We start from the raw sequence: 23246 nt of genomic DNA, 5'->3' as shown, positions 1-23246 counted from the left end.
TCACTCTTTTGTTCGTCTGAACTATTTTCCATTATCTTATGTACCTTCTTGTACTTTCCTTTGGTCAGTTTCTTATTGCTGGTTTTCTTTCCTGACCTGCAGACTCGTGCTATGTGTCCTACTTTTCCACACTGTCTGCACATTTTGTCTTTGAACCAGCAATCATTCTGGTCATGTGTTGTTCTGCCGCAGCATTAGCACTTCTCTGTTCCATATGACATTTCGTTTGTGCCATATTCTTGCGGCCTCTGTTGTATCTCTGCAGCGCCCCATGCTGCTGCTTCATATGATACCGCAATGCTGAAAGCCTTTTCCAGCGTAAGGTCCTTGTCAGATAAAAGCCGTTTCTGGGTTCCTTCACTTTGAAGCCCACACACAAACTTGTCCCTTAAGGTATCTGCCAGTCCTGCTCCAAACTGGCAGTGTTTTGATAGTTTGCGCAGTTCTTTAAATAATCAGCATTGCTTTCATCCTTATGCTGGTTCCGTTTGTGAAACTTGAATCTTTCTGCTATCAGCAGCGGTGTGGGGTTTAAATGTTCCTTTAGTATCGTTGCTATGTCTTCAAACTCTTTTCCATTGGCTTCGTTGGGGTTACTAGATTTCGTAATAAACCATACGTCTTTGCACCCATTAAATTTAACAATACCGACGCTTTCTTGTCATCTGACACTCCATTTGCCTTGCAGTACACCTCTATTCGTTCGACATATGTAGTCCAATCTTCGACTTCATTGTCAAATGCGGTGATACTGCCACTCTTCGGCATTTTGGGTGTGGTTTAAAATGGCGTCTCCCAATGGCTTAAAATGTCGTCTCCCGTGCTTTCCTTCCTCCCCCGCTGCTGCCAACGCCGCTCCCGGTGGTTCTCGTGGCAATGGCGGCACCCTGTAGGTTTCGCGCGCTTCTCCTGCACTGCTGCCAATGCCGCTCTTGGCGGTCCTCGTGGCAATGGCGGCGCCTCGCGGGTTTCTGCGCATCTCTCTCTCCCTCTCTCCGACGCTGCTCAGCCCCTGAACACCGGCTGCGCCCTGTGCGCTCTGCCCTCTCTCTCTCTCCCCCGTCGACGCTGCTCAGCCCTTTGCTGTGCCGCTCGGTCGGGCTCTAGCCTGCCGCTGTCCGGGAAGGGTCTGCGCACTATCTGTTGCCAGCCCGTTTCGCTGGACCACCTCAACTGGAAAGCCAAGCCTGGCTCGCGACAGCCTCCCCCGCAATTCTCGAGTCTCTGCTGGATGACTGGGCGGTTGCCCATGGTCGACGCCCGAGTCTCTGGCCTTGACCTCCAATCCACTGATCTCCAGGAACGAATCCCCGGGAGGTGATGCAGAGTTGCAGGTAGGTTCAAACCTGCCTCGTCGCCAATGTTGCGTCCGTGTATAATAAGACACAGACTGCGGAGAACGGTACAACAGGTGTTTACTCAACGTGGCTCACACTGCAACTGATCTGTACAGATTACTACTCAGGGCTATACACAGGTGTGGTAACTGTCGGTACTGCAGTATACATGAGCTGTAAAAGATAGTTCCCCACTTAAAGGTATATACATTACAAGGCCCATAATGGTTTCATTAAAATCCTTCATTTGGCAAAAGGAAATGATTCTTTGCTTTTACCCATAGAATGCTGGGAGCTAATAGACTCCCAGTGCCAATTGTTTGTTTTTAAACTTTTGTAATAATATAAATAATACTTGCAATTCTATCGCACCATATAACATTAAAATGTCTCAATGCCCTTCCCAGAATGAATTATATTGAAGTGTCATGACTGTTATTATGTATGCAAATAGGGCAAGCTTACCACACCAACCAGATCCCACAAACAGCAGTGAGACAAGTAGCCAATTTGTTTGGAATGTTCTCCAGGAGAACTCATTGTGCTTCTTTGAATAGTTCATTGAGATCTTTAACATCCTCTTCCACCACCTGAATGGGTTGACAGAACTGCCATTCAACCTCCCTTCTAAAGGATAGCGCCTCCAACAATGCAGTACCCCCTTTCAGCTGGTGTACCATGATTCTGGACTTGGGTGCGTTAGTTCCAGATCTTGAAAGTGATAGCTTGCTTCTTTTGGCTTGAGAGTGAGAGGTTGAAGTAGTTGCATTTTATCCCAGTGCCAGCAACTGATAATGTAACTGTGGTACAGAGCTGAAGCAGAAAGGGTCATAAGGATACTGTAGAGAAAGGAGAAGAAGCAGAGGGAGTGGAGTACTGTTCCAGTACAGCTACAACACTGGCATCTATCTGACAATGTGGAAAACTGCCCAGGTATGTCCTGTCCACAAAAAGGACAAATCCAATTACCGCCCCATCAGTCTACTCTCAATCATCAGCAAAGCGATGGAAGGTGTCATCAACAGTGCTATCAAGCAGCACTTACTAACCAATAACCTGCTCACGGATGCCCAGTTTGGGTTCCGTCAAGACCACTCGGCTCCCGACCTCATTACAGCCTTGGTCCAAACATGCACAAAGGAGCTGAATTCCAGAGGTGAGGCGAGAGTGACTGCCCTTGACATCAAGCCAGCAATTTACCGAGTGTGGCATGAAGGAGCCCTAGTAAAACTGAAGTCAATGGGAATCGGGGGGGCGGGGGGAAACTCTCCACTGGCTGAAGTCATACCTAGCACAAATGAAGATGGTTGTGGTGATTGAAGGTCATTCATCACAGCCCCAGGACATTGCTGCAGGAGTTCTGCAGGGTAGTGTCCTAGGCCCAACCATCTTCAGCTGCTTCATCAATGACCTTCCCTCCAACATAAGATCAGAAATGGGGATGTTCGCTGATGATTGCACAGTGTTCAGTGCAATTCACAACTCCTCAGATAATGAAGCAGTCCATGCCCGCATGCAACAAGACCTGGGTGACATTCAAGCTTGGGCTGATAAGTGACAGGTAACATTCGTGCCACAGAAGTGCCAGGCAATAACTATCTCCAACAAGCGAGAGTCTAACCATCGGCCCTTGACATTCAATGGCATTACCATCGCCAAATCCCCCACTATCAACATCCTTGGGGTCACCATTGACCAGAAACTTAACTGGACCAGCCACATAAATACTGTGGCAACAAGAGCAGGTCAAAGGCTAGGTATTCTGCGGCAAGTGTCTCGCCTCCTGACTCCCCAAAGCCTTTCTACCATCTACAAGGCACAAGTAAGGAATATGATGGAATACTCTCCATTTGCCTGGATGAATGCAGCTCCAACAACACTCAAGAAGCTCAACACCATACAGGACAAAGCAGCCTGCTTGATTGGCAACCCATCCACCACTTTAAACATTCACTCCCTCCACCACCAGCGTACCGTGGCTGCAGTGTGTACCATCTACAAGATGCACTGCAGCAACTCGCCAAGGCTTCTTCGGCAGCACCTCCCAAACCTGTGACCTCTTCCACCTAGAAGGACAAGGACAGCAGGCGCATGGGAACACCACCACCTCCAAGTTCCCCTCCAAGTCACACACCATCCTGACTTAGAAGTATATCACCGATCCTTCATCGTCGCTGGGTCAAAATCCTGGAACTCCCTACCTAACAGCACTGTGGGAGTACCTTCACTACATGGACTGCAATGGTTCAAGAAGGCGGCTCCCCACCACCTTCTCAAGGACAATTAGGGATGGGCAATAAATGCTGGCAATGCCAGTGATGCCCACATCCCATAAACAAATTTAAAACAAATGTAAACTCTGGAACAGATTTTGGTCACAGAAGACCAACTGCTTATTTGTACATAGATGGGACATGCATGTTCAAGACTTGTTTTAAATTGAGTAAAATCTATTTGCCTCACAAATGGCAGCACAGCCTTCAACCCTGTGGGCCATACACTCTGGAATTACCTTTGTAAACCTCTCGGCCTCTCCATCCTCCTTTTAAAACCTCTTCAAAATCCAAATCTCTAACTATGTTTTTAGTCACTCCTTCTAATCTCCCAGTGGTATCACTCGCAACTCAGAGGTTGTGCGCTAAAGTCCCACTCCAGAGACTTGAGCACAAAGTCTCGATGGATATTCTGGTGCAGTACTGAGGGACCACTGCACTGTCAGATTTGTCATCTTTTAGATGAAATATTAAACTGAGGCTGCATCTGCCCTCTCAGGTGGACATACAAGATTCCATGGCACTATTTCAAAGAAGAGCAGGGAGTTCTCCCCGGTTTCCTGGCCAATATTTATCCCTCAATCAATACCTAAAAACAGATTATCTGGTCATTATCACATTGCTGTTTGCGAGACCTTGTGCGCAAATTGGCTGCCTACATTTCAACAGTGACCACACTTCAAAATTACTTAATTGGCTCTAAAGTGCTTTGGGATGTCATGAGGTCATGAAAGGCACTTTCTAAATGCAAGATCTTTCTTTTCTTTCCCAGTTCAGTGTCTTATTACACCTATTTGTGAATGGATTTTGGGTGTTCTTAATGTTAAGTTTACGTTACACATGGAAGTTATTCCTGCAGATGATATGACTGGTTTAAGAGTTGAGTAATTAGGGTTTCTATCAAAGCGAGTTACTGCAAAGTGAGCTTTACAGTATGATACTGGTATGTTTGAAGGTTGGATTCGAGTCCAATAAACTACACTAAATTAAGTTATTGAGGATAATCATTTATGCTTCAGCAGTGTGGAGTAATTAAGTCAGTTTGTGTCTGTGATATAACGCAGACTAAAGGGATGACATTTTTCTGGTGTGAAAAAAAACACATTTTTTCAACTGTGTTAATGAAATGCTAATGATTTTTTAAAAATTCATTCTCGAGCTGTGGGCGTCACTGGCAAGGCTGACATTTATTGCCCTTCCCTAGTTGCCCTCGAAAAGGTGGTGGTGGACCTTCTACTTGAACCACTGTAGTCCGTGTGATGAAGGTACTCCCACAGTGCTGTTACGTAGGGATTTCCAGGATTTTGACCCAGCGACGATGAAGGAACGGCGATATATATCCAAGTCAGGATGGTGTGTGGCTTTCAGGTGAACTGGAAGGTGGTGGTGTTCCCATGCACTGGCTGCCCTTGACTCTCTAAGTGGTGAAGGCCGCAGGTTTGGGAGGTGCTATCCAAGAAGCCTTGGTGAGTTACTGCAGTGCATCCTGTAGATAGTATACACTGCAGCCATGGTACGCCAGTGGTGGAGGGAGTGGATGTTTAAAGTGCTGGATGGGCTGTCAGTCAAATAGGTTGCTTTGTCCTGGATGGTGTCGAGCTTCTTGAGTGTTGTTGCAGCTGCACTCAACCATCCAAGCTGCAAATATGAGCAGCTTGGAGTTTTAACCTAAACTACCTCAGGAAGTGTATACTATAGGCCACCAAGTAGTGGGAAGGAACACATTTTCAGGCTAGATTAGTCAAAAGAGGATTGTGAGAAGTCAATAAGGATATCTCCTTCTCAAGGTGAGGAGTTGTAAGAAATCGTGAATTGGAAGAAATAACTTGAGACAAAAAAGTCTCTTCAGACTGGTGTTAGAATAAATAGACGCTTAGAATTTGCTGATGTTCTTGGTTCCCTGCGGATGTTCTAACATTCTGCACCATGGCGGTGACCTGTTTCCAGACTAGCTGACTGCTGTTTGTATGCTAGAAAGGTTGTTGACTGTATCTTTGACAATCTGCCCTAGGCTCACCCCTAAAAAGAGAATAAAAGAGATATCAAAAGAGCTTTTAGCACAGGCGGTGAAGGGAAGAGCTGTTCGTGAACGCCAGCCGTCTGTCCGATCGAGACCGATACCAGCTGCTTGTCACGGTCGTATGTCTACTGTGTCTATCTTGATTGCGTGTTGTACTTAACTTAAACTGCCGCTCCTTAATAAAATGCCTTACAACTCCGAAGACCCTTTGGGTAATCTGTTTGTAACCTGTGATTTAAATCTGGTGTCAGAAGTGGGATCACAGAGTTGGGAGTTGTAAGGTTCCGGTTGTGGGGACCGGAGGGACTTGGTCACGCGTGATCGTCGCTTAAGACTAAGTAGAAGACTCCCTGAAAGAAGGGAGAGGAAGAGAGTGGGGTAAAGGTAAAACCAGAGATACAATGGCATTGACATACCATCAGGAACAGCTAGTAGACAGCCTGACAGAAAAAGTCGGCACGTCTGCAGCAACGGAACTCCTAAAAATTTTAGAAGACGGTAACAGGGACTATGACTACATCCTTAATAAACTCTCTGAGGATGTTCAGAAAAACAAACTTAAAATAAAGAGAGGTCGAGACAGGTTAGCTTATGAGGCACATTTGTGCGTTGCCCAGTTAAATAGGGAGACTAAAGAGTTAAAGGCGCCAAACCACTGCCTCCTCCGAAGCAGACCATGGCCCGTGCTTAGAAAAAATCCAACAGCTGCAGGCTCAAATTGGCCAACAACGGGCAGTGGTGGCTGCTGTCTCCAAAATCAAACCGAAAGATCCTGGCCTTTGCTGGGAGAATATAGCTGAGGACCCCACTCCCTCTGCTCCGCCCCACCATACAAGGATGGCGAAGCAAATAAAGCAAACAAGGTGTGGTCACGCGGGCCAATGCTGCCCGCCAGCCTCAGCACCAGACTGAAGAGGAGGTGGAAGGCGTCCAATCCTTCTCCTCGACTACTAATGACGGGGGAAACCATCACCACGACCACACACAGGCCCCTTTCCGCTGTTGAGGTCAGTGCACTAAAGGATAACCTAGGACAGTGGACCTGAACACCAGCCCCCTCGACCTCGGGCAGCAGTGGAGGATTTTTATAATCACCCACCCAGAACTAGAAGGAGACGACCTTAAACAGGTCCTCCTGGCTGCGTGTTCCTCAGAATTAAAACAAGAAATGGATCAGGACATTCTGGTGTTTGGCGTGATAGAGGATATTGAGGTAGAACTATGCCAAGCACTAGGGGAGGTGGGTATCGACTTCCACCAGGTCCTAACTAGCACCAAACAGGCCCTGCCGAATGCCTTCGTGCATAATCTCTGTCATAAATCGCAACTTCTACAAGTAGTAACTCAGGAAGTACTACTGAATGGCCAGCTGAGGACGCCACCCGAGGAGTATAAATACTCGGGCGTGGGCCCACCTTGGTCAGAGACAGTCTGGAAACAGGAAGCTAGTGACTACTAACTAGACCTCCATGTTTTGTTACAAGTCGATTAAAGCCTTGCTTTATGTACAACCAAGTGCGTAGTGAGTCTTTATTACGTCAATCTCCATGACATTTTCCAGCGCACCAGGGGTGGTAGAGGGGACTACGTTAACTCCCCGGGCTTCAAAACCCTTTTTTTGAACGGCCTCCAACCATTGGTCCATAACGCACTGGGCACTTACGCCTCCAAAGACACCCCATGGGAACAAGCACACACACATGCCAGAACTGCTTGGGATCAGTGTAGGGGGTGGCGTGTGCCCAGTCAGCTTCGCCTCTGACTGTCTCTGAGCAGTTCGAATCGCTCCCACACCCCTGGGTTCTAGACACCGGACTTAGGTACAGGCGGCGATACAGAAAAACGAGTAGACAAGTGGTTCGGTGCAAGCAAACCGTAATTTTTATTAAAGACAGAATAAAAATCAATACTGAGAATTACTAAGCTGATTACAGGCATATAAAAATAATACACTTATATGGGAATGGGGAACACACGGCACATCGAGGGAAACAAATACATTAAAAATCCCCTTATCCTTATCCCACCCGCTATACCTAACTAGATTAAGCTATGAGTGGCCAGGGATTTATGCTCACCAATTCAAAACCTGTTGACTTTTAACGGTTGTGATTTTGGGGTCCGCTCTTGCTGTCCTTTGGCGTGTCTCGTCGCCACGTGGTCACAGGGTGCGGCGGTGGAGTTGTTTATGCGAATCACCCTCCTTTCCCTCAGCTAATGTCGTCGTCGAGTCGCGTCTTCGTCTTCTTCTTCTTCCTCGGGCGATTTAGTCGCTGACGAGTTTTTAAAACGGTTAGGGCTCGGTTGGCGGTTTATATTGTTAAACTGATTTTTCTACCCATTCTTTGAATGCCAGTTTATTCATCATGGACGCTGTTATCCATGCTTGAAACGTCAGTTTATTCATCAAACGCCAGCTTATAACTAGGCGTTTGGCCCCCAATGCGTCTTTCCGCTGCCCTTCTCTGCCTTTATCGGTTTACCGTATTTTTCGTCTCGTCTCATCTGCCCGTTTGTGGCCTGTGTGTCCTGTGTGTTTTTGAATTCGGGTCTCGTTCTCCTCCCGCGTTGGGCCCTCGGTGTAGTAATGGGCGTCCTTGGTGTTGAGCGGCGCGGGGAGCGAGAAGAGAGCCCGCCACGAGGCCAGGACACGAGAACGAGAGGCAGCAGGCCAAAAGCCAAACGATAAGAGGCAAGAGCAAGAGAGAGCGCACCACCGATGGGCCTACAATTATACCCGATTCTTCATTCCTTATCTGCGCGCCAAATCAGGTTAGTCCTTTGTCTAAATTTTGGTGGGCTCGTTTAAAATGATTACAGCCATTTACTTTAACGACTTCTGGAGTGGTTGTCTCCGTGTTTAATGGCGTCGATGTCCTGGCTGTTTGTCATTTATGAAACTTAATTGTCCTCATCCTGGCTTGATGGCTACTGTGAGCTGTTACCGATTAAATATGCAGAAACCTAATGGCCTCGATTTAGGCCCATTCTAACCTGATCTGTTTCAAGGTGAATGAATGCATATTCTGCGTTTACTTTAACTGTCTGGCTCCACAAAGTCTCTTCACAGATTTATGCATTTTAGGTTTCGTTTCAAGCTATTGAAAAGTGCCTGCCTGTTTGCAGGGCCTTGCTTTTTAAAATCCTGTGCTTTTGATCACGAGGTTGCAGAAGCCATTTTGGGTACCCTTTTTAACAACTTGTCCATATAGGGTCCCTTTATCCATAACTTTTGGGGAATGTGGGAATTTTGAGAACCCTACACCAGACCCGTGCCAATATCCCTGGGACACCTGCTAAAGCTACAGTAGTGGCCGTCGAAGGCTTGCTGCCTAACCCAAAGCCAGGGCCGTCCAAAACTCCCGCACCAGGAAAAGCTGCCTCGGTGCATTGCTACATCTGCCACTGTCTAGGCCACTATGCCCGTCAATGCAACAACAACCCCCCAAGGCAAGCAGACGCCGACCTAGTCGAACAGCGACTGGAGAGAATAGAGGCAGCCATAGTGGCTTTGAACATCGGACTGGGGGCCCGACTGGTTATTGCGGTGCATCAGCATCCTGAGTCGACGGATTCATTTCCACCTCCCCTGTGACTCCCACAGGCCTCTCAGGGAGAGCTAACTTCCCCTCTCCGACACGACGGTGGTGGGAGACCGGTAATCCACACTGTTGATTCTGGAGCCTGTCACCAATTAATGTCAGTCGACTCCGGCTCCTCCACCACCATCATTCACGATCCCCACCCCGATCCTACAAAGGGCATGCCCCAAGTTTTATTGGGCTTTGACAATTCAACCCAGACAACTATACCAGGATCCCTTCGCTTGGAGCTAAAGCAGGGTGTTGTTCGCAAAGGCACGTTCATGACCAGCTCTCCTGTTTGGCCGGTTAGAAAACCGGGTGACTATCGGATGACTATTGACTATTGCAAACTCAACTCAGTCGCCCCTACGTGTGCCCCAGTGGTTCGGAGAAACTCACCCTACTCTCCCAGATTCCCAGTGGCAGTAATCAGTACAGAATGAGATTCAGTAGAAAACATCAGAAATTGAAAATTGGCTCATGGGAAAGAGGATAAGATTACTCTATGATGAAATAAAGAAAGGAGAAAAGGAAAGATTCTGTCACTTTTCTACTTTCAGTGTAGTGTCCCTTTTAAAAAAAAAGCCTGTATGAATGTTTCGAAGCTAAAAGCAGGATTCCGACCCAAGACATCGGGACCATGCAGAGGGAGATGAGCAAAGATCTCCAGACGACTACAATCTTTTGATAGGATCGACCATGCAGAGGGAGATGAGCAAAGATCTCCAGACGACTACAATCTTTTGATAGGATCGACCATGCAGGGGGAGATGAGCAAAGATCTGCAGACGACTACAATCTTTTGATAGGATCACATGAAAGCCCGAAAATGGCTTGTATCGGATGGCACATGTGGCACAATATTGAGATACCGATATGAGTGTGCAAATGTGATTTGTAACGTATGAAGCAATTACCATCCGGAAATGCATGGTGAATTTGCACTGAAGAATGGGTCTCAGGCATGCTCAGTTACTTGACAACAGTAATGGTTAATGTGGCTCAGGAGAGTGAGACAACTTCTAAAGCACTGACACATTCTCCATTGAGAAACTATCTAATTAATGAAACAATCAGAATAGAGTTAAGCACACTGGTACCTGTTAGAGGAATTGAAATTGAAGTTGAAGTGGAGAGTTATATGGAATTTGATTTTGGGGCAATTGAGGGCTAAGGAGAAATCATGTTTAGCAAGAATTATCCACAAGATGGATATAAATAAAAGAGATCTGGAGAATCTTTTAAGTCCATGACTTGTTGATTAGATGTTAAACTGTAATGTCGCTTGAAATGATTGTAAGACTGAATTTAACTGTGACTGTAATAATTGCGTTTTGTAGATAACAGAGCGTGGGAAAAACCAGTACGAATCCAGTATGAGGTGGTTTTGGTGCTGCTTCCTGTGTCATTATTACCGCAACTACAATGCTTTACAGGTCTAAAAGGAACTGTCCCATCAACCAACACGTTTTACTCAATATCAAAACCTATGCTCAAGTGAAACTGACAGTAAATTAGATACTTAAGTATGAGCTGCACAATTATGTGGCATAATTCGGGTAATACTGTTGTCTAAGGGCTTCAGTGAGCTCGTGATGCGAATGAACTCCTCCCTAAAGCAATTTTTTTTTTGCAGCAAGACAACTCGAGAATAGATATTGAAATTGACAGCATAGGGGACAACTCACACTGGTGGGATATTGGGCTTAATACATCAGCACACCCTTAGCTTCATATTATTTCACACGCTCTGGTAGTTCTCGAACTTGTAACCCATGTAGTAAGACTTTGATACATAAGCCAATTGTGTACTCATGCCTATGACTAACCAGCACTAACAAATTAATTGAGCACACCGAAAGAGAAGATCGAAGCAATGTAGAGGAGGCCCCAGGCAGGGTAAGATTAGGAAAGATAGAAGAAACAGAGGAAACCCCGGGCGGGGCAGAATTGGAACACCAGAACAGTGAACTGAAACTGCGTAAGGGGTCGGAGGTTGCTCCTCCCCCTCAAAAGAATGGACTGTAAGGAAGGGGGAAATTTTCATTTCTGAGTCTCCCTACTAACTAACACCCAAGTTGAGAAAGGAATAAGCAAATTAGGGGACTATGAGTGGTGGGAAGTAGCTTATAATGCCAGCCAGCATCCCTGGGCACGAATGGTATCAGCGGGTCGATAACTTAGAACTAGCTAGATTAGTCAAAAGAGGATGATGAGAAGTCAATAAGGATATTTGCTTCTCAAGATTGGGAGTTGTAAGAAATCGTGAATTGGAAGAAATAACTTGAGACAAAAAAGTCTCTTCAGACTGGTGTTAGAATAACTGGATAGACGCTTAGAATTTGCAGATGTTCTTGGTTCCCTGTGGATGTTATAACATTCTGCACCGTGGTGGTGACCTTGTTTCCAGACTAGCTGTCTGCTGTTTGTGTGCTAGAAAGGTTGTTGACTGTGTAGGGGGTGGCGTATGCCCAGTCAGCTCTGCCCCTGACTGTCCCTGAGCGGTTCGAATCGCTCCCACACCCCTGGGTTCTAGACACCGGACTTGGGTACTGGCAGCGATACAGAAAAACGAGTAGACAAGTGGTTTGGTGCAAGAAAACCGTAATTTTTATTAAAGGCAAAACAAAATCACAATACTGAGAATTACTAGGATAATTACAGGCATATAAAAACAATATACTTATTTGGGAATGGGGAACACATGGCACATCGAGGGAACAAAACACATTAAAATCCCCTTATCCTTATCCCACCCCCAATACCTAACTAGATTAAGCTATGAGAAGCCAGGGATTCATGCTCACCAATTTCAAAACCTGTTGATTTTAACTGGTTGTGAGTTTTTGGGGTCCACTCTTGCTGTCCTTTGGGGTATGTTGTCGCCACGTGGTCACAGGGCGCGGCGATGGAGTTGTTTGTACGAAGCACCCTCCTTTTCCTCAGTTAACGTCTTCATTGAGTACTTTGTCGCAATGGGTCTTCTTCTTCTTCTGGCGGTTTGGTCGCCAACGGTCTTATTATGGTTGGGGCTCGGTTGGCGGTTTATATTGTCAATATGCTTTTACTACCCATGCTTCGAGCGCCAGTTTATTCAACAAACGCCAGCTTATAACTAGGCCGTTTGCCCCCCAACGCGTCTTTCCGCTGCCGTTCTCTGCCTTTACCGGTTTACCGTTTTCTTCGTCTCGTCTCATTTCATCTTGTCTCGTCTGCCCGTTTGTGGCCCCGTATGTCCTGTGCTTGTTCGAATCGGGCCTTGTTCTCCTCCCACATTCGGCCCTCGGTGTAGTAATGGGCGTCCTTGATGTTGAGTGGCGTGGGGAGTGAGAAGAGAGCCCACCATGAGGCCAGGACATGAGAGTCAAGAAGCAAGAGCGGCAGGAGAGAGAGGCAAGTGACCTTGGCTACTGGTGGGCCTACAATTATACCCGGTTCTTCATCCCTTATCTGCACGCCAAATCAGGTCAGTCCTTTGTCTAACTTTTGGCGGGCTCGTCCAAAGTGATTACGGCCATCCACTTTAACGGCTTTTGGGGTGGTTGTCTCCTGGTTTAATGGCTCCGATATCCTGGCTGTTTGTTATTTATGAAATTTAACTGTCCTTATCCTGGCTTGATGGCTACTCTGAGCTGTTACGGATTATGTATGCAGAAACTTAATGACCTCACGATTAGGCCCATTCTGGCTTGATCTGTTCCAAGGTGAGGAATGCATATTCTGTGTTTACCTAGCTGTCTGGCTTCACAAAGTCTTTCACAGATTCATGCATGTTAGGTTTCATTTCTGGTTTTGAAAGTGCCTGCCTTTCGCAGGGCCTTGCTTTTAAAATCCTGTACGTTTTGGTCACGAGGTTACAGAAGCTATTTTGGGTACCCCTTTTAATAACTTGTCCATACAGGGTCCCTTTATCCATAACTTTTGGGGAATGTGGGAATTTTGAGAACCCTACAACTGTATCTTTGATAATCTACCCTAGGCCCAACCCTAAAAAGAGAGTAAAAGAGATATCAAAAGAGCCTTTAACACAGACAGTGAAGGGAAGAGCTGTCCGCGTACGCCAGCCGTCTGTCCGATCGAGACCGATACCAGCTGCTTGTCACGGTCATATAAAAAGGAAGAGAGTAGTTAAAGTAAATGTTGGTCCCCTAGAGGATGAATCTGGGGAATTAATAATGGGAAACAGGGAAATAGTGGAGACTTTGAACAAATATATTGTATCTGTCTTCACGGTAGAAGACACTAAAAGCATCCCAATAATGGATAATCGAGGGGCTATTGGGGTGGGGGGAGGGAACTTAAAAAACAATCACTATCACTAGAGAGAAAGTACTAGGCAAACTAATGCGACTAAAGGTGGACAAGTCCCCTGGACCTGATGGCCTGCGTCCTAGAGTCTTAAAAGAAGTGGCTGCAGAGATACTGGATGCATTGGTTGTAATCTACCAAAATTCCCTGGATTCTGGAGAGGTCCCAGCAGACAGGAAAACCGCAAATGTAACACCCCTATTTAAGAAAGGAGGGAGACAGAAAGCAGGCAACTATCGACCAGTTAGCCTAATATCTGTCATTGGGAAAATGCTGGAGTCCATCATTAAGGAAGTGATAGCAGGACATTTAGAAAACCATAATATAGTCAAGCAGAGTTAGCATGGTTTTATGAAAGGGAAATCATGTTTGACAAATTTGCTGGAGTTCTTTGAGGGTGCAATGAGCAAGGTGGATAAAGGGGAACCAGTAGATGTCGTGTATTTGGGTTTCCAGAAGGCATTCGTTAAGGTGCCAAATGAAAGGTTACTACACAAGATAAGAGCTCATGGGGTTGGGGGTAATATATTAGCATGGATAGAGGATTGGCTAACTAACAGAAAACAGAGAGTCAGGATAAATGGGTCATTTTCAGGTTGGCAAACTGTAACTGGTGGGGTGCCGCAGGGATCCGTGCTGGGGCCTCAACTATTTACAATCTATATTAATGACTTGGATGAAGGGACTGAGTGTAATGTAGCCAAATTTGCTGATGATACAAAGATAGGTGGGAAAGCAAATTGTGTGGAGGACGCAAAGAATCGCCAAAGGGATATAGATAGGTTAAGTGAGTGGGCAAAAATCTGGGAAAATGTGGGAAAATGCGAGGTTATCCACTTTAGTAGGAAAAATAAAAAAGCAAATTATTATTTAAATGGAGAGAGATTACAAAATGCTGAGGTACAGAGGGATCTGGAGGTCCATGTACATGAATCACAAAAAGTTAGCATACGGGTACAGAAAGTAATTAGGAAGACAAATGGAGTGTTGGCCTTTATTGCAAAGGGAATGGAGTATACCAAAGAGCCGGCACAGACACAATGGGCCGAATGGCCTCCTTATCTGTTGTACTATTCTATGATTCTACCCATGATTTAATTCTGACTCTGTGCATGTCTATCTCTCTTTGTAACTCTCTCGCATGAAAAGTCAATGACCAGGGTCATCACCATTATTAAGAGCAACAAGCCAGAATCAATCTGTCAAAAAGTGGTGTCAGTCATAGGTCAGCAATCAAGATCGATCATGAAGTAGACCAGCAGAGCAACCAAAACCTATTCTCCCCCTATAACACAACAGCCGCATGTTCACCATTAATGACACTGCCGTTTCCACGGTGATGGCTTCAGGCCTAATTGCAGAGTCAAACCACAGAAAGCCTCAAATGCTCCCTGGCAGGAGGCTATGGGACAAACCCAGGTGTTTTGCCTCAGGCTTCTGCCCACACAAATACACACAGGCACAAAGCCAGTGATTATATAAATTAGCTTCTTTTCAACAATGTCTACTGAAATGGGAAGTGGTAAAAAATGCCATGATATGCAGCACTAACGCCCATGGGTTTAATTTTGCTTGTCTAGCACTGATTGTGCATAAAATGAGAATCAACTTTCCTTCTTTCTTTAGCACACTTGCCGATATGAACAGGTTTACTCTGAGCTATGGCTAATGCACAACGACGTAGCCAATCAGAGAAAACCTGCAGTAATTGTGTTGATGCTTCTTTATAGAGTAGGCGAGGCCATGCATTTGTTAAGTATCAACGTTTTATTAACTAAATACAATTTAAACTAACAGGAGTTGCAAGAGCCAGAGCTGAGAGCTCCACGAGTCAGCAGCCCAACCTCGACACACGAGAAAGAGAGAGAGAGAGAGTCACGTGTGAGACACGTGAAAGCGATGCAGGCACCACGCACGTACAGCAAATGATCAGCCGGCGTCACATCTTTCCCCTCACAGAAGAAGATATACTGTCTGCCCATTTCAGAGTTCAAATACATACATAGTGGAACTCTGAAATTTAACCAACACAACTCACGCAATCACAAACGGGCAATACGGCAAAACACTGTCCTTCAACCGAGCTGAAGGCTTGTGCTGTCTTCCAGACCAGCGATCGGCGATTGGTGTCTGAATATCTGTTTCTGATAACGTAGGTGCTGCTGCTTGATTTGGAGACTGTGGACATTTCAGATGACCGCTGGCGACCTGCGTTTCAGAAGCGTCCTCAATCTCAGGAGTGTTGCTTGCATGTGTCTCATCAGCATAAATCAACTGACGCCTAATCCTGCGGTATAATGAGTCTCCGACTTGCCCGTCGTAGCTTCTAGGACCCACCACGCTTGTACATGTACCAGCACTCCAAGTACTCCGGCCAGGAAGTTTTATCCGCACTGTATTGCTTGAAGTGGTTTAACATGCATGTTGTAGTAATGCTGCTGACGTTGCTTCATGCCGACAAGTGCATGAGTATCTTCCTCAGATGAATATTGAGGCTGTAGGCGTGTTCCCGCTATAGGAAGTAGTGTCTTGCACATACGACCCATAAGTCTCTGTGCAGGGCTTGTACCTTCACCTTCACTCGGCGTGTTTCACCAATCTAATAGAGCTAAGAACTCAGATTGACCGGACTCCTTGCATTTCCTGATGAGTTGTTTGGCAGTCATGATGACATTCTCGGCTTTGCCATTGGACTGCAGGTAGTGAGGTGATGACATGTTTAAATCCCCAAGACTCGGCAAACACTGCAAATTCTGCTGATGCAAATTGTATACAGTTATCCGTTACTAGGATGTCTGGTAGTCCAAATCTCGCAAACATTTCCTTGAGTTCTCAGAACGCTACGTGTAGTGACTGAAGTGAAGTTGGCTACTTCGATGAAATTACTATAGTAATCTCACACATGACAAGCTGGGTGCGGCCATGTTGCTCACGAAGGTCAGCCCAACCTTTGCCAAGGCTTAGCCACAATCTCGTGCTGTAGTAGTAGATCCTTACTTGGAGAACTGCGATGAGCCAAACAAATAGCACACTTTGCAATGTAATGTTTAAGCTCTGTTGACATCCTGGGCCAATAGAGGTTGTCGCAGTGTAGGGTTCTCAAAATTCCCACATTCCCCGAAAGTTATGGATAAAGGGACCCTGTATGGACAAGTTATTAAAAAGGGTACCCAAAATGGCTTCTGAAATCTCGTGGCCAAAACTGACAGGATTTTAAAAGCAAGGCCCTGCAAAAGGCAGGCCCTTTTCAAAACCTGAAACAAAACCTAACATGCATGGATCTGTAAAAGACTTTGTAAAGCCAGACAGCTAAGTAAACACAGAATATGCATTCTTCATCTTGGAACAGATCAAGTCAGGATGGACCTAATCTTGAGGCCATTAACTTTCTGCATACATAATCGGTAACAGCTCAAGGTAGCTGCCAAGCCAGGAAAACCCAATTAAATTTCATAAATAACAAACAGCCAGGATATCGAAGCCATTAAACCAGGAGACAACCGCCCCAAAAGCCGTTAAAGTGGATTACGATAATCACTTTAGACGAGCCCGCCAAAATTTAGACAAAGAACTGACCTGATTTGGCACGCAGATAAGGGGTGAAGAACCGGGTATAATTGTGCTGTGGCATTGAGTGCTGCTAGAGTTTGGTAAGTGGGAGAAAAGTCATTTAAGTGTATTTTGTGAATTTTAGTGTGTTAAAAAGTTAATTATTTGAAGTGAGTTTAATTTTTTAAGTGTATATTAAACTGCTGGGGAGTTTAAACCGGAAGTAGAATCCTGGTATAAAAGGGGTGGGACTAGTGCTGTTGCACAGAGTGCTGTGGCATTGAGTGCTGCTGGAGTTTGGTAAGTGGGAGAAAAGTCATTTAAGTGTATTTTGTGAATTTTAGTGTGTTAAAAAGTTAATTATTTGAAGTGAGTTTAATTTTTTAAGTGTATATTAAACTGCTGGGGAGTTTAAACCAGAAGTAGAATCCGGGTATAAAAGGGGCAGGACTAGTGCTGTTGCACAGAGTGCTGTGGCATTGAGTGCTGCTAGAGTTTGGTAAGTGGGAGAGTTCAGGCAAGTGGGAGGTGAGGGTGTGTTTTTTGCTCTGTTTTGTTCCCCACTCCCAGGCTTAGACAGCACTGCGGAAGCGGAGCAGCGAGATGAGTCAACCAAACAGGCCCCACAGACAGTATTCAAGGAGGAGGTTGGTGATCAGCTGGTTGGTTGGTTTTCTTCCTTCTCTTTTATACCTTTAAGTTGGTAAGTCCTATTGAATAGTGATGTAATATTATCATCTATATCGGGGCAGAGGGTCTTCATAACTAATAATGAGAAATTTAATTAATTACATAGATATGGGTGAACAGGTGATGTGTCATTGTTGCGAAATGTGGGAGCTGGTGGACCCCATTGAGGCTCATGGTGATTACATTTGCGATAAGTGTTTGCTGCTTGAGGAACTCAAGCTCCATGTTAAAGAGCTTGAGACCGAGTTTCAGACACTGCGACACATCAGGGAGGGGGAGATGTTCCTGGACTCTATGTTTCAGGAGGTGGTCACACCTATGAAATTAATTAATGCAGATGTAGTCTGTGGTCAGGGACAGGATGGTGTGACTACGAGTGAGGCAGGCACAGGGATCCAGGAGGTAGTGTTGCAGGAGCCGCAGCCCTTGCTCTTGTCAAGCAGGATCGAGGTTCTTACTCCCTGTGAGGGCGGGAGCGGGGACTGCAGGGAGGATGAGCAACCCGGCCACAGCACCATGGTACAGGGGGCCATTCAAGTGGAGGGAGTAAAAAGAAATGTTGTAGTGGTAGGGGATAGTATCATTAGGGGAATAGATAGGGTTCTCTGCAGTCAAGAGCGGGAGTCCCGAAGGCTGTGTTGCCTGCCCGGTGCCAGGGTTAAGGACATCTCTTCTGGGCTGGAAAGAAACTTGGAGTGGGAGGGGGAGGATCCAGTTGTTGTGGTCCATGTTGGTACAAACAACGTAGATAGGACAAGGAAGACGGTTCTGTTAAAGGAGTATGAGCAGCTAGGGGTCAAATTAAAAAACAGAACCTCAAGGGTAATAATCTCTGGGTTATTACCTGAGCCACGAGCGAATTTGGCTAGGATAAATAAAATTAGAGAGTTAAATGCGTGGCTCAAAGACTGGTGTGGGAGAAATGGGTTTTGCTTCTTGGGACACTGGCACCAGTACTGGGACAGGAGGGAGCTGTTCTATTGGGACGGACTCCACTTGGCCAGTGCTGGGACCAGAGTCCTGGCGAATCATATAACTAGGGCTGTAGAGAGGGCTTTAAACTAATTAGTGGGGGGGAGGTTTCTAGAGAGCAAATAATAGAAATGAAAACGGAGAAGGTCATAGACTTAGGTAGCAGTGGGGGAATTAAAAAACAGAACGTGTCAGGAAGGGACAGAAGCTATGGAGTAAAAGGTAAAGTACTAAAAGGGGAAAAAACAGGAACTAAGTGTCACAAAACATATTTGAAAGTTCTTTATCTGAATGCATGTAGCATTCGTAACAAAATGAATGAGTTAATGGCACAAATAACTACATATGGGTATGATCTTGTGGCCATTAAAGAAACATGGCTGCAGGGTGACCATGACTGGGAATTAAACATACCAGGTTATTTAACAATCAGGAAGGACAGGCAGGAAGGGAGGGGAGGTGGGGTGGCTATGTTAATAAAGGAAGGAATCACTATAATACAGAGAAATGATATTGGGTCAAAGGAGCAGGATAGTGAAACAGTTTGGGTGGAGATAAGGAATAATAAGGAGTGGGCGTAGTCTATAGGCCTCCGAACAGTTGCAACTCTGTTGGATGGAGTATTAATCAGGAAATAGTTGAGGCTTGTAATAAGGGAACAGCTATAATTATGGGGGATTTTAACTATCATATTAACTGGACAAATCAAATTGGGCATAGCAGCCTTGAGGATGAGTTCATTGAGTGTATTAGGGATGGGTTTCTTGAACAGTATGTAACTGAACCGACAAGGGGGCAAGCAACCTTAGATTTGGTCCTCTGTAATGAGACAGGATTAATTAAAAATATCCTAGTAAAGGATCCCCTTGGAATGAGTGACCATAACATGGTTGAATTCCATATTCAATTAGTGGGTGAGAAGGTTGGATCTCAAACAAGCATGCTGAGCTTGAATAAAGGAGACTATGAAGGTATGAGAGTGGAATTGATTAGAGTGGACTGGGAAAATAGATTAAAGGGTAAGACGGTACATGATCAGTGGTGTACATTTAAGGGGTTATTTTAAAACTTCCAAAAAAAAAATATTCCACTGAGGAAAAAAGGGTGTAAAAGAAAAGATAGCCATCCGTGGCTAAGTAAAGTAATTAAGGATAGTATCCGACTAAAAACAAGGGCATATAAGGTAGCCAAATCTAGTGGGAGGATAGAAGATTGGGAAGTCTTTAAAAGACAGCAAAAAATAACTAAAAGATTGATTAAGAAAGGGAAGATAGATTATGAAAGTAAATTAACAAAAAATATAAAAACAGATAGCAAAAGTTTCTATAGTTATATAAAAAGAAAAAGGGTGGCTAAAGTAAATGTTGGTCCCTTAGAGGATGAGACCGGGAAATTAATGGTGGGAAACATGGAGATGGCAAAAATGCTGAACAAATATTTTGTATCAGTCTTTACGGTAGAGGACACTAAGAATATCCCAACACTGGACAAACAGGGGGCTCTAGGAGGGGGGGAGCTAATTACGATTAAAATCACTAAGGAAGTGGTACTTGGTAAAATAATGGGACTCAAGGCGGATAAATCCCCTGGACCTGATGGCTTACATCCTAGGGTCTTGAGGGAAGAGGCGTTAGGGATTGTGGATGCATTGGTAATAATTTTCCAAAACTCCCTGGACTCAGCAAAGGTCCCGGCAGATTGGAAAACTGCTAATGTAACACCCTTATTTAAAAAGGGTAGTAGGCAGAAGGCTGGAAACTATAGACCTGTTAGCCTAACATCTGTGGTTGGTAAAATGTTAGAGTCCATTATTAAGGAGACAGTAACGGGACATTTGGATAAACATAATTTAATAGGACAAATTCAGCATGGTTTCATGAAGGGGAAGACATGTTTGACAAATTTGCTTGAGTTCTTTGAGGAAGTAACATACAGGGTGGATAAAGGGGAACCAGTGGACGTAGTGTATTTAGACTTCCAAAAGGCATTTGACAAGGTGCCACACAAAAGATTATTGCTCAAGATAAAAAATCACGGGATTGGGGGTAATATTCTGCTGTGGGTGGAGGATTGGCTCTCTAACAGAAAGCAGAGAGTTGGAATAAATGGTTCGTTCTCAGACTGGCAATCAGTAACTAGTGGTGTTCCGCAGGGGTCAGTGCTGGGTCCCCAGCTCTTTACAATCTATATTAATGATTTGGAGGAGTGGACCGAGTGTAACATATCAAAGTTTGCAGATGATACAAAGATGGGAGGGAAAGTAGTGAGTGAGGAGGACATAAAAAACCTGCAAAGGGACATAGACAGGCTAAGTAAGTGGGCAGAGATTTGGCAGATGGAATACAATACTGGAAAGTGTGAGGTTATGCACTTTGGCAGGAAAAATCATAGAGCAAGATATTATCTTAATGGCAAGAAACTGGAAAGTACTGTAGTACAAAGGGATCTGGGGGTCCTGGTGCACAAAACTCAAAAAGTTAGTATGCAGGTGCAGCAAGTGATCAAGAAGGCCAATGGAATGTTGGCTTTTATTGCTAGGGGGATAGAATATAAAAACAGGGAGGTATTGCTGCAGCTGTACAAGGTATTGGTGAGACTTCACCTGGAATAGTGCATACAGTTTTGGTGTCCATACTTAAGAAAAGACATACTTGCTCTTGAGTCAGTGCAAAGAAGGTTCACTCGGTTAATCCCGGGGATAAGGGGGTGGTCATATGAGGAGAGGTTGAGTAGATTGGGACTCTACTCGTTGGAGTTCAGAAGAATGAGAGGCGATCTTATTGAAACATATAACATTGTGAAGGGGCTTGATCGGGTGGATGCGGTGAGGATGTTCCCAATGATGGGTGAAACTAGAACTAGAGGGCATAATCTTAGAATAAGGGGCTGCTCTTTCAAAGCTGAGATGAGGAGAAACTTCTTCACTCAGAGGGTGGTAGGTTTGTGGAATTTGCTGCCCCAGAAAACAGTGGAAGCTACATCATTAAATAAATTTAAAACAGAAATAGATAGTTTCCTAGAAGTAAAGAGAATTAAGGGTTACGGGGAGTGGACAGGAAATTGGACATGAGTCTAGGTTCGGAATGGTCATGGCCCTGTGGGTAGTGGAGTGCGCCCAGGGGCCATGTAGCCTGGTTCTGCTCCTACTTCTTGTGTTCTAATTCTGTGTTAGATTTCAGGAGATGGTTTTATTCCTGTTCCTGGCTGGGCTGGAGATCGCCTTTACAGAAGGTAAGTACTGTAGAAAATATAGGGACAGTGATCTCCTGGACGAGTTTCGATCGCCTAGATGGGTCGGAGAGGAATTTCCCAGATTTTTTCTCCCAAATTGGCCATTGGGTTTTTTATCTGGTTTTTCGCCTCTCCCGGGAGATCACATGGGTTCGGGTGGATGGAGAGTGATAGAAGATTTGAGGTTAGGATCAGATCAGCCATGATCTTATTGAATGGTGGAGCAGGCTCGAGGGGCCGATTGGCCTACCCCTGCTCCTATTTCTTATGTTCTTATGCACCGGTAGCCAAGGTCTCTTGCCTCTCCTGCCTCTTGCCTCTCACTCTTGCTTCGTGCCTCATCGCGGGCACTCTTCTCCCTCCCCGCGCTGCTCGACACCGAGGATGTCCATTACCACACCAGGGGCAAAACGCGGGAGAACGGGACCCGAATTCGAAAACACACAGGACACACAGGGCCACAAACGGGCAGATAAGACGAGATGAACAGCAAAACCGATAAAGCAGAGAAGGGCAGACGAGACGAGACGAACTGTAAAAACCGATAAGGCAGAGAAGGGCAGCGGAAAAGAAGCATTTGGGACAAGCGTTACACACCCCGGCCTAGTTATAAGCTGGCGTTTGAAGCATGGGTAGTAAGATCAAAGTGACAATATAAACCGCCAACCGGGCCTCAACCGCAACAAAGCCGTCGGCGACCAAACCGCCACCAGAAGCAAAACCATCTTTGCAAAGTAAAGTACCCAACAAAGACTTTACACCATTTCTCTAACGGAGGAAAAAGGAGGGTACTTTACACAGACGACTCCACCGCCGCGCCCTCAGACCACGTGACAACGGCAGGCCCCAAAGGACAACAAGAGCGAACCCTTAAACCACAACCGGTTTAATCGACAGGTTTTGAACTGTTAAGGAAACCCCATTGGTGAGCATAAAACCCTGACCCCTCGTAGCTTAATCTAGTTAGGTATTGGCAGTGGGATAAGGATAAGGGGATTTTTAATGTGTTTGTTTCCTCGATGTGCCGTGTGTTTCCCATTCCCAAATAAGTGTAATTTTATATGCCTGTCATTATCCTACTAATTCTCAGTGTTGTGATTTTATTGTGCCTTTAATAAAAATTACGGTTTTCTTGTACCAAACCAGTTGTCTACTCGTTTTCTGTATCGCCGCCTGTACCTAAGTCTGGTGTCTAGAACCCAGGGGTGTGGGAATGATTCGAACCGCTCAGAGACAGTCAGGGGCAGAGCTGACTGGGCACACGCCACCCCCTACAGCAGAC

General features: G+C 45.4%; 1 protein-coding gene across 1 annotated transcript in view; it reads left to right on the top strand.

Moving 5' to 3' along the window:
• csmd3b (CUB and Sushi multiple domains 3b) overlaps positions 1–23246 on the top strand; it is a 1929854-nt gene that overhangs the window by 927013 nt on the left and 979595 nt on the right. The window lies entirely within an intron of this gene.

This window comes from Somniosus microcephalus, chromosome 7 (assembly GCF_052327205.1).
Source record: "Somniosus microcephalus isolate GS21.2 chromosome 7, FLI_Smic_1.0, whole genome shotgun sequence".
Taxonomy (NCBI): domain Eukaryota; kingdom Metazoa; phylum Chordata; class Chondrichthyes; order Squaliformes; family Somniosidae; genus Somniosus; species Somniosus microcephalus.
Note: the sequence above shows the minus strand (reverse complement) of the source record. Positions and strands in the feature narration are given on the sequence as shown.